Source organism: Narcine bancroftii, chromosome 3, assembly GCF_036971445.1.
Source record: "Narcine bancroftii isolate sNarBan1 chromosome 3, sNarBan1.hap1, whole genome shotgun sequence".
NCBI classification, from domain to species: domain Eukaryota; kingdom Metazoa; phylum Chordata; class Chondrichthyes; order Torpediniformes; family Narcinidae; genus Narcine; species Narcine bancroftii.
Genome location: NC_091471.1, coordinates 71,403,395 through 71,415,606, shown reverse-complemented (window position 1 = coordinate 71,415,606; position 12,212 = coordinate 71,403,395). Strand labels below are relative to the sequence as shown.

At 43.3% G+C, this 12,212-nt stretch overlaps 1 protein-coding gene and 1 long non-coding RNA gene across 4 annotated transcripts in view; one reads left to right on the top strand and one right to left on the bottom strand.

The window, feature by feature from the left end:
• The window catches only part of LOC138757240 (urea transporter 2-like), a 158,786-nt gene extending 151,790 nt beyond the window's left edge, over positions 1-6,996 (bottom strand). For 2 of the 3 annotated variants that reach the window (XM_069924240.1, XM_069924241.1), the window contains exon 1: positions 6,950-6,996. The gene's annotated coding sequence lies outside the window, so the exon portion shown is untranslated. Of the gene's footprint in view, positions 1-6,158; positions 6,231-6,949 lie in introns of those variants that run through there. The other variant, XM_069924242.1, reaches the window with a different exon arrangement.
• The window catches only part of LOC138757242 (uncharacterized), a 1,106,005-nt gene that overhangs the window by 44,307 nt on the left and 1,049,486 nt on the right, over positions 1-12,212 (top strand). The gene's annotated exons all lie outside the window — the stretch shown is intronic.

Below are 12,212 nucleotides of genomic sequence, written 5' to 3'. Positions count from 1 at the left end.
AAACAGCGGGGGTCCATAAAAGATCAGGAAACTCATTTATGGGGGCGTGGTGAGATGGCGTAGGAAGAAAACATGCAATTCCACCTCTCCCCAGTTGAAGTAATTAATACCCGAATTTAAAAGTTTGGAAAGTTTTAATAAATAGTTTTTAGAGGTTTTTGAAGACTGAAGAATGAAAATGACAAGTAATGTGAAGAAACCAAAAGCTCAATTACAGAAGAGATTACCTTATAAAAGTGTTGAAGAATTGAGGCCTACTCACCAGATTAAAGCCACGGAGTTGACAGATCCAGCTCCCAAGGCCTAGTGAACTCCTGGTCAGATAAGTATGACGCTGGTGCCTGCCTTACAGTCGTAAGATGGCGCTGGCATTGTTTTTCACTCGTAAAACAGGCGCGTGGGTGAGTCAGCTGAGCGGTGGTTGATGTGCGACCCCACTGTGGTGCCTGGTGGCCTGGAGACATGTGAAGGTGCATCGGACGACATGCATGCACGGTTGGTGGTGCTGCTGGGCATGCGCGGTGCAACACGTGTTCGTGACTTGTTGAAGAGGGTGTGGGCTGTGGGGGGACCTGAACAGCAACAGGCTGAGGAAGTCATCCCAGCGCTGGTGGGGGTCCAGACCCGCAGTCGCGCGGCCCAACCAACAACAAGTGCAGTTGAAGAAGAGGAGGGAACCTCTGCCTTGTCAAAAAGAAGATATGAAGAATTTGCTTTAGGTACTGTAGTACAGTTAAAGAAGGTAGGCCTCAAGGAGGAACAGGGAAACCTGGATTTGAAGCTGTTTTTACTATTTTGGAGGGGATTGCTCATCAGATGGATAATATGTTATCACAGATGTCTACACAAATGAATCAAGGATTTATGGATATGAAAGTTAAAATGAATAATATTTGTGAAGAAGTTGTCATCTGTAAAGAATGATGACTCTGGTACGCGCGCCCGTGAAGCCGGACTGCTGTTAATAGATGTTTGAAAGTAGTGGTTACAGTGCAAGATCATTTAAAAAGAAAAGGCTTTTCTTGATTGTAAAGATCAAGTGGATCGAGATAGAGAAAAAAATAGAAAAAGTGAAAGATTCTTTTGTAGGATGGGAGATTCAGAAGAGAGAATTGTTGAAGAAGATTGATTCTTTGGAAAATCAAGGTCAACGGAATAATGTGAAAATAGTAGGACTTCCACAAAATTTTAAGGGTTTGGACCCTGTGAACTCTTTCAAAAAGTGGATTCCGAATGTACTGGAAAATTAATTTTTTCCGTATGGCTTGGAATTGGACAGAGCACATAGGGCGTTAAGGAGGAAACCTTTTCCGGGTCAGCCGCCACGAGCAGTTTTAATTCGGTGTGTTTGAGATACCAGGATAGATTCTACGGATTGCTGTTCAAAAAGCTCGACAAAATCAAACTCCAATGATGGTTCAGGGCAATAGAGTGTTTTTTTTATGCTGACTTGAGTCTGGAAATTATTAAGAGGCGCAAAGAATTTAATTTAGCAAAAGAGGTGTTGTGGAGAAAGGGGTACAAGTTTGCCTTTTGATATCCTGCTGTATTGAAAGTTTTCTACAGGAACTTTCAATCTCATTTTTTTGAGAGTGATCATGATGCATTAATTTTTGCTAATTCTTTGTCAGATATGTGAGGAGCTGATCGATCATCGTCACCTAAGAGGAGGGCACCTGATAAGAGGAAGGGAAATGGGAATGGAAAGAAGGGTGACAAGGAGTCTGCTTGATATTGAAGACCTGGAACAATCTTTGGGATTGGAATCATTGCGTTGAATTTGACTGAGATAAATAATTGTTGAGAAGTTCGACTGGGGGGGGGGGGGGTGGATGACTCTGAAACTTTTGAAAGTCATCTGCCACTAGTGGGTTTTTCCACACCCAGTAAATTGGGGAGTTACTACATTGGTGCAGTTTTGGGGATAAATTATTTTCTTTGTGAAGGTTTTTTTATATATAAGGATTTCTTTCTGTATTTTATCTAAAGGGCATTTTTTAAGCAAGAGGAGCCTTATTTTGTTATAGTGTGAATTGTGTTTTTTTTAGTAAAAAATTGTCTAATTTGAATTTTGTGACTTTTAATGTACAGGGATTGAATAATACGATTAAATGTAAATATGTGTTGGCTATATTAAAAAGATGAAGGCTGATATTGCTTTTCTGCAAGAAACACATTTAACTGAAAAGGAACATTTAAAATTGAAGAGAGATTGTGTAGGGTATGTAATTGCTTCTTCTTTTAATTCTAAGGCACGTGGAGTGTTGATTTTGTTTCATAAGAAAATACCATTTGAACTGGAATCATTTACTGAAACTGCGGGGAGGGTTTTAATGGTGAATTATAAGATTTTTGCAGAATCATGGACGTTGTTGAATGTTTGTGCACCTAATGTGGATGATGAGTGATTTATATATGAAACTTTTTGGACATTAAATCAGGCTAAGGAAAATATTTTAATTGGAGGGGATTTTAATTTTGTTTTGGATCTGTTATTGGATAAATCTCCAAAACGTATAAAGAAATCTAAGATGGCTGTACAGATGAAAGATTTGAATTTGGTTGAAATTTGAGAAGATTAAATCCAACAGAAAAAGATTTTTCTTTTTATTCATCTCGGCATGATTCATTTTCTAGAATAGATTTGGTTTTCGTATCGGCACATTTTCAAGCTCGAATTGTTCAGGCTGAATATAGAGTAGGATTGTGTCCGATCATTCTATGTTATTTATATCTTGTGCTGGTTCTGAGGTTATATAATCAACTTACTGGTGGAGATTTAATGTAATGCTATTGAAAAAACCTGAGTTTATTAGTTTTGTTAAGGAACAAATTGCTTCTTTTTTGAATACAAATATTAACTCAGTACAGAATTATTTTATTTTATGGGATGCCTTGAAAGCATATTTACGGGGCCAAATCATTGGTTATTCAGCAAAAGTTTAAAAAAAACCCAGTATTTGGCGGAAAGTTTGACTTTGGAGAAACAGATAACTGAGTTGGAAAAAGAATTTCAGAAGAATGTTACAGAAGATTAAAAAAAACTAGCATTAATGAAGTTGAAATTACGTTATAATACTTTGCAAACATATCAATATGAGTGATAAATTCAAAGTTCTAAGTAGCGTTATTATGAATTAGTTGATAGGGCTCATAAGGTATTAGCTTGGCAATTAAAAACAGAAAAGGCTTCAAGAACTATTAATGCTGTTAAAAATAATTCAATAGTTCCTTATAAACCTCAGGAAATTAATGACCAAATTTGTTCATTCTATCAGAAATTATATACTTCTGAGTGAATTCAAGATGATGGTTCTATTGAAACTTTTTTAACTGATTTAGACTTGCCAGTTTTAGAAGAAGATGAAGTGAAAGAATTGGAGTCTTCATTTACAGATTTTGAGATTAAAGAAGCTATACAGGAGATCCCAAATGGGAAGTCTCCAGGTGACGATGGATTTACAGTAGTGTTCTATAAGGTGTTTTATGAGAATTTTCCCTCTACTTAAAGATGTTCTGCAACAAATAACGGATGAACAATCATTACCAGAATCCTGTTCGAGTACGATAATTGCAGTAATTCCAAAGAAACATAGAGATCCATTGAATGTGGCTTCATATTGGCTAATTTTTTCATTAAATGTAGATTATAAAATAATAGCTAAATATTTGCCTCAGATGGTACATGTTGATCAAGCAGGTTTTATTAGAATAAGCATGCTTCTGATAATATTCTTAGATTGATTACATTGATCAATGGATCGAGGCAGCAACCCAAACAATCAATGGTTGTTGCGCTTGACGTGAAAAAAGCACTTGATCGGGTTGAGTGGAATTTTTTATTTAAAGTGTTGGAAACATTTAATTTTGGGCCTTTTTTTACTGGTTGGGTTAAGGCACTATATAAAAATCCAGTTTCTAGGGTGGTGATGAATGGCCAAATTTCTTTGCCATTTTATTTAACACGGTTGTTCATTGTCACCAGCCTTATTTGCATTGGTCATTAAACCGTTAGTCCAAGCAATTAGACAAAATGATAATATTAAAGGAATAAAAATCACAGATGATGAATATAGATTAATTTGCTGATAAATACTGATTTATTTGACACATCCAGAACAATCTTTGAAGCATTTACAAAGATGTTTGGAGCAATTTGGTGTATTATCTGGGTATAAAGTAAACTGGAACAAAAGTTAAATATTATCAATTTCGGATGGAAATTATGATGAGTGTAATTTGATTTCAAAACTACAATGGTCTTACAAATATTTAGGAGTAATTGTGATGGAAAGGAAATGAAACTACCCAAATTAACAAAGTTTGAGTTTTTGATTTCTCATACATTAAAAAAGGGTTTTATTTCTGATATGTATGCATAATTAGAAGATGGTATGGTTAAACCAAATTTAAATAAATCTAGAAATAAATGGGAAAGTGATTTATCTTATGATATACCTCAGGAGGATTGTGAGGTTATGTGTCATGAAGGGGTAACCAAATTACTTAATGTAAGATATAGCTTGGTTAATTATAATTTTTTTTACATCAGTTGTATTTGACCCCTGAGAAATTGAACAAATATGGATTTAGTAATTTGGATTTATGTTTTAGATGTGGATTACATACTGGAACATTTTTACATGCAGTTTGGTCTTGTGACAAAGTTCACCCATTTTGGAAAAAAAATTAGAGTATTTTAAAAAAAATTATTTAAGATTAAATTACCGTTAGACCCAGAAATTTTTTGTTGGATTATACTGTTTCACTGACTGGTTTGGAGTTGGATAAGTTTCATATAGCTTTTGTCCGTTTAGCAATACCAGTGGCACGGAAATGTATTGCAATTACTTGGAAAGATAATGTAGAAGTTAATATGGTTTATTGGCATAATGAATTGAGATCTTGCATTTATATGGAAAAATAACATATAATTTGCATGATAATTATTCATTTTTCGTTCAGATATGGTCACCTTATTTGGAGTGTATGGGTTTAGAAATATCGTAAAATATTGTATAGTTTAAGTTTTTACGTTTGTAATTATTTGCTATATGGTTTGTTTTTAGCTCCCCTTGTGAGGCTGGCTGAGGGGGGGGGAGGGTGGTGGGCTTTTTTAGTGTTTAGTTTACTTTGTTTTATTTCTATGTAATATTTCTATGTAATTTGAAAATTTTAAATAAAGTTTTTTTTAAAAAAGGAAACTCATTTACGGACTACCCCCCGCTGGACAAATTTGTATTCTTGATGCATTTTTACCTGTATTGCTTAATTATATTTATACTATGACACATCTTGGAAAGAAAGGAATGCTGAAAGTGGCATGACAGACATGGTGGCACCCTAATTTATACGCTGTAGCAAAAAAGAAGGCATCTGAGTTATCATCTGTCAGAAAAATAATCCTGATAAGGCTGTTGTAAATATGCCAGGGAGGACACATTACCTACTGGCTTGTTTGAATGTATACAGATTGATTTCATTGAATTGCCTGGAGAACAAGGCTTGGTGATATTGGACTTGTTTAGTCAATGGATAGAGGCTATACCCACTCACAATGCCTTAGCTGAAACAGCAGTTGAAGTTATTCTGCAAGAGGTAATATCAAGGTTTGGGTTACTACCATTATTAGCTCTGATGATGGTCCACATTGTACTGCTAAGATAAATTAAGAGTAATGTAGACATTTCAGGATTAAACAGCAGTTTCATTGCACCCATCATCCATAAGCAGCAGGTATGGTGGAGAGAGCAAATGGTACTTTAAAAAACAAGCTTGCTAAATTAGTAGATTTATATTGGCTATAAGTCCTGCCTTTGGCTCTTTTTGAAATGAGAATTGCTCCTCATAATGCTACTGACTTAACACCAGCTGAAGTTTTATTTAGAAAGCATTACATACTCCTTGGGTAGCTGTAAAGAATATAGAAGCTTCCTTGGATTTCCGTGCTTTGAGTCAGAGAATGATTAGTTATGTTCAGCAACTAATTGAAATTTTTTGAGACTTTACATCGACAGGTGCGAGATAACCAGAGGAAGGATGATCTGTGTGAGATGACACTGCCCGGGTATCCAGCCAAGAGACTATGTTCTGATCCGGAACTGGGAACGGAAGAAGTTAGCACCTAAATGGAGGGATCCATTCCAGGTTTTACTTACCACTCTGAAAGCAGTGAAAGTTGAAGACCAACCATGTTGCATTCACCACACTGACTGGAAATGAATCAGCCCTAAAACAGGAAAATATGCTGCACCAGATAACAGGCAACAGCTCCAATCAGACTCTTAAATAGCAAACATGTACACTTAAAACAATTTTATGTCTTGTTTTGGACACCCTGATGATGCCTGACATAATGGAAGAAGAAAAGAAGCCTAATCTCAATTAAATGCGAGTGGTATGCTAACACATATTTGCACATGTCCTTAATGTATGCTGAAACTCTGAACATAACTCACTGTTGCACCTGTTCCCAGTTACCAACTCATAGTGCACAGGGGATTCCTATGTTGGCTATACCCCTTAATGACATGGAACATTTGGCCTGGAGATGTCACTTTAATTTGAAAAAAACATCTTAGATACATTTGGACATATAGAGGGTACTTATCAAATTGCAAAAGTCATTTATTTTGGGGATGGTATAAACCTCAGTATAATCGGTCTGCACAACCCACATCTCTTAAATTAAATAAGTTAATGAAGGGAAACATCTGTATATGTAAAGGCAACAGAAACATAACAGGGACAGTTCATTGCAATAACATAAAGGCCAGTTTGGATATCTCTTTAATGACACCATGATTGACACTTGATCTGATGGACTTAAAGGTTATCTATGGTTAACAAAAGACTGGCAAGGGTGTTACTATTTGACATATCTTGTCCCAGCAATAAGACACTTTGAAGATATCTGAAACCGGAAAAGCTGGCCAGGAGGGTTACTCACCTAAACCTTCTCCGAGAAATATAACTATCCTGCTCAGAGTATCGATTGTGGCAGCTGAAAACGGCCGGGCTGCTAGGGGGCAGGATAATGACGACGCGGTGATGTCGTCAGCCATCGACTGAGACAAGGAAGCCAGACTAAAGGAGACTTCTTCAAATTTTATTTTGCACCCTCTCCCGCTGCCGGTTCCCCCACCCCCCACCCTCTCCCGCCCAACTCCCGTTGCCACTGCCAGTCGCCCCCTCCCCCCACCTGCCCGACTCCTGCTGCCATTCTCTCCCCCCACCCTTGCCAGCCCGAATCCTGCTGCTGGATCCCTCGCCCACCTGACTCCTGTTGCCGCTGCTGGTTTCCCTCCCACCCTCACCTGCCTGACTCCCGCTGCCGCTGCCATTCTCCACCCCTACCGTCACCCGCTCGACTCCCGCTGCCGCTTCGGGGAGGGAGACCGGCAGCGGGAGTCAGGCAGGTGGGGGTGGGGGAAACCAGCAGCGGCAGCGGTAGTCGGGCAGGCGAGGGTGGGGGGGAGCCAGCAGTGGCAACGGGAGTTGAGCGGGCGAGGATGGGAGGGTGAAACCGGCAGTGGCAATGAGAATCAGGTGGGTGAGGGTGGGGGGGATCCGGCAGCAGGAGACGGGTGGGCGAGGGTGGGGGGATCTGGCAGCGGCAAAGGGAATCGGGCGGGCGAGGGTGGGGGGGGTGACCAGAAGAGGGAGTCAAGTCATGCCTAAGCTGTCTGTCAGGCATGCCTTGGCGTGCTGCTATGACGTGAGGTCACCGTGGGCAGGACTAGACACCTGTCTGGAATAGCCGGCTTTCACTGCTAGGCGGCTAGCAGTCAGCTGGCGTGTTTAGGTGGCAGAAAGCCATCCATTCCGTGGCCACCTAAACGTGCTAGCTGAACTCCTCTAGCCACACCTGCAGGCACCTAATCTTCTATCAGAACACCTGAAAGCGGCTTTTTGATTCTCTTGCCCCACTATGGTACAGGAACAGCTGCATGAGAATTAATTAAAATGGTGAATGCCTTAGAAAGACTGGCTAATGACACTGCAAAAATTGAGGAAAGCACAAAGACTCAGATTCGTCAACTCACAAATGAAGTGGTAGATGTAAGAACCATGGCCTTACAAAATCAACTGGCATTAGATGTTCTTTTAGGAGGCACATAGTGTGGTGGTACACCACTGGCCTTCTGCAGTGAGAAACTGCTGTACCTGCAGAAGAGCATGGGGACAAGGCAATACCTGGCCGGCTGTCAATCAGCCGACTAGGATAGACCAAGCCCCACCCGGTCGGATGTCAATCACCCTCCAGGATATAAGTCTGAGCCGGCCCTTCAAAGACATTCTCAGAGTTTACAGTGATACTACTCACAGCTGGTTCTGTGGAAGTTTACGTCGAATAAAGCCTGTTGTACAGTCTTTTGGTTTTGTGTGTTTGCTTCTGATTGACAGTGCACCACAATTTATTTGACGTAAATTCTTAAAGCTGCTATGGAAAAGATCCTGAGCGCCGGGAGCCTCGAAATCGGCCCACACCACCCAGAAGCATAAACACACTTCGAGATCTGGAAGTACACGGGCGAAACGATCATCGATGCACACATCCTGAACTGTGATCGAAAGAGGCTCGTCTTACTCTGATCAAAGCTGGATCCCCGAGCCTTCCAGGCACTCAAAGACTGCACCAGGTACTTGGAAGCGATGAACACCCTCTAGAACATGCATAAACCTCCCACAAATGTGGTCTTTGCAAAGTACCTCCTGAGTATCCGAGCCCAACTACCCGGGGAAACGGCTGAATCTTACCTGGGAGCTCTGTGTGAGTTGGCCCAAACTTGTCTGGCTAAACCCAGAGTAAATGAAAGGGAGGTTGAAAGGCTGATCAGAGACGTCTACGTCTGAGCGATACGCATGAGAGGCGTCAGGTAGAAGCTGCTGGAGGACAATATCTACTCCGTGGCTAAAACAGTGGAGATAGTCTGAACCCTGGAGGCTGTGGACACCATAGCCTTCGATTCCAGGCTTCCTCAGGCTTCCGCGTGGTGAGCACATTCGGCTGCTGTGGCTCTAGATCAAGCTGGAGAAGAAAACATCACTGCTGTGGGCGCCCAACACCCATGTAAGTACTGTGGGTCCCGGTGTGGATCTGATCATCAATCGTGCCAAAACTGCCCAGCCAAAAACCAGTATTGTTCAAGATGTGGCAAGAAAGGCCACTTCGCCAAAGTATGTCTCTCAAAGCCAGCCGGTAGATCAATGGCGACGCCATTGCCCTGCAGCCACTTGCTGCCTCCCCAACACTGGTGGGCCAACTTCCGGCCTCGGCTGCAATGATCGCTGCGTGCACGCCATGTGCCCGGACCAGCCCCCGCTCTCGCCAGTGCCACCTCTCGAAGACTACAACGACGTCACTTCTGGTCTACAGAATGACTTCACTTCCACCAGCCACGATGACATTATCCTCCCTGACAGCCAGCGGTGTGACGCCACTTCCCCTGGTGCACCAAGCACAGCCAGGGAAGAAGGCCAGCCATGCCTCACCCTCCCACGCGGCGCCACCATCTTGGGCCGGACAGGCGCAGACGCCATCAACCCGAGGCCCTCCCAGGCCTCCACCAATGATGACATGGTCAACACGAACACTGACCAGGCCACCCTACCGATGCACCCCACACCTCTGGCCACCACTAACCAATGCTAACTGCCACAAACGGCCACAAACCGCACCCCACGACTACGGAGAGCACCACTGATCGACACTCACCTCTCACGATGTCTGCAGAGGACACCGATGACCACAACATGCCTCACCATCGGGGAACGATGACTCAGACCCTGACATGGTCCTAGCAGCCACTACCCTGACCAGGAACATTCCTCACGACCTCGGGTGCTCCATGATGGACGTAAAGATCAATGGACAGGTATAACAAAGTGCCTAATCGACAGTGGCAGCACTGAGAGTTACATTCACCCGAGTGTGGCCCACTCACTAAAGCTAAAAATCCACCCCACCACCTTCTCTATCACTTTCACCGCCAAGGACCTGACTATCAATATCCTCGGGCGCTGTTCAGATGATCTGACTGTTGTGGGGGGTGGGGTGAGAGGCATACACTGGGTTCAGGCTCCTGGTCATGCTCAAACTTTGTGCCCCAGTCCTCCTGGGCTTAGATTTCCAATGCCACCTGCAGAGCGTCACCCTCACCTTCGGGGTCCACTACCTCCACTCACACTCCACAGCACACCGTCCAACCAGCTCCAGCCAACCTGTGGCATCTCCATGCTGCGCATCACCCCTCCTGCACTCTTCTCACACCTCACGCCAGACTGCAAGCTGATAGCCACCAGAAGTAGGCGCTATTGCACGTGGACAGAGACTTTAGCGGGGTGGAGGTGTGGCGGCTTCTGGCGGAAGATGTCATAGAGCCCAGCAACAGCCCTTGGAGAGCCCAAATCCTAGTGGTCAAAGGGGGAAGCAAGCCAAGGATGATCATAGACTACAGCCAGACCATCAACCGGTACACCCAGCTGGAGGCCTACCGCCTACCAAGGATAGACGACATGGTCAATGAGATAACTCGCTACCAGGTCTTCTCCACAATTGACCTGAATTCGACCTATCACCAACTCCCTATCCACCCATGGGACAAGCTCTATACCACCTTTGAGGTGCACGAGTTCCGTTTGGGGTCACGAATGGGGTCTCCGTCTTCCAGAGGAAGATGGATTGGATGGTTAAGTCGCTAAAGGCAACATTCCCGTACCTGGATAATGTCACCATCTGCGGCCTCGACCAGCTGGACCATGATGCCAACCTAGAGAAATTTCTCTGGACGGCCGAGGAGCTGAACCTCACTTACAACAAAGAGAAGTGCGTGTTCAGCACCACCTGCCTTGCCATCCTGGGGTATATTATGGCACATGGTGTCATCGACCCAGATCCAGAACGAATGCGCCTGTTAATGTAGTTGCCCCTCCCCCCCCAGGCTCAAAGCCCTCTGCAGGTGCCTTGGCTTTTTCTCTTACTATTCACAGTGGGTTCCCCGCTTCTCAGACCCCAGAGTCCTCTCAAATCCCTTCCCATTTCTCATTTTCAATACTTTTACATAAAACCATTATTTACATATATTTATATCAAAGTACATTTCATTTTACAACAGTTATTTACAGAAAATACATTAGTCCCTGTTTTAATTTTTATTCCCTGATCCCCCCCACCAGAGAGCTGGCAGCTCTTTCACAAAATGCTGTGCCTTTTCAAGTTCCTGAAGAACTTCCTCCCCACCCCCCACCCCCTGAAATATCACAGGGGCTAGGTGTTGAAAGAAACACTCATATCCCTTCTGTTTTACCAGCCTTTTGACTGGTTCAAATTCTTTACAGTGCTTCAAAAGCACTGCATTAATATTGAGGTTTAAAAAAAGTTATACCTCTCTTGCTCCATTACCCCCCTCCCCACTTTTCTAGCAGCCACTCCTGCCGCCCCCAAAATTTTCTTTCTATCCTGGTGACACAACAGTTTAATCAGGACAGAGTGGAGCTTCTCCTCAGGGCACCATTTTTGGAAGCGGTGACTGATGTGCTCCTTCCACCTTTACCATCTCTCTCAAGGTTTCTCTACCTAGCACTTCAGGGATCCAGTGTTGAAAAAACCCCACAGGATCCTTCCCCTCGATGCCCTCCATCAATATTATTCTTCTAACTCTAGTTTTCCAGAAAATCCAACATTCTCCATGTGCATTCACTCTCCCTAACCAACACATTCAGTTCATCTTCCACCCTCATTTGTACCCACTCTGTCTTCAACCTCTGCTATTCTCCCTGTTAAGCCCGAGAGGGCACTTTGCACTTTATCCAATTTTCTTGCCATGTCCTCGGCTGTTCTCTCCACTGTCTGGAACTGTCCCATGGCCTATGGAAGGGGGCTCATGCCAATCCACCGTTGGGTCAGGTGGCACAACAAGCAGAAGCGACGGGAATGGTGACGACAATGGCAACAGAGACAGCAGTGGTGAAAATGGAGGACAGGAGAATTGACACAAGGCAAAGCAAAGGGAGAAGGAGGGCTCAAACCCCTCTTGTGCGATGAGTTGGAGGCCATAAAAGCCTGAAACCACCAGGATGGAGTTAATTGACCCTTTATTTTACACAAAAGATGGCAGCACTGCTGCTGAAACATCAGCGCTGTTGCTAGTGTGGACGCAGGAAGAATGGAGTTGTGGAGACGTGGTCTCTGCGGGGTACTACTGCCCAGC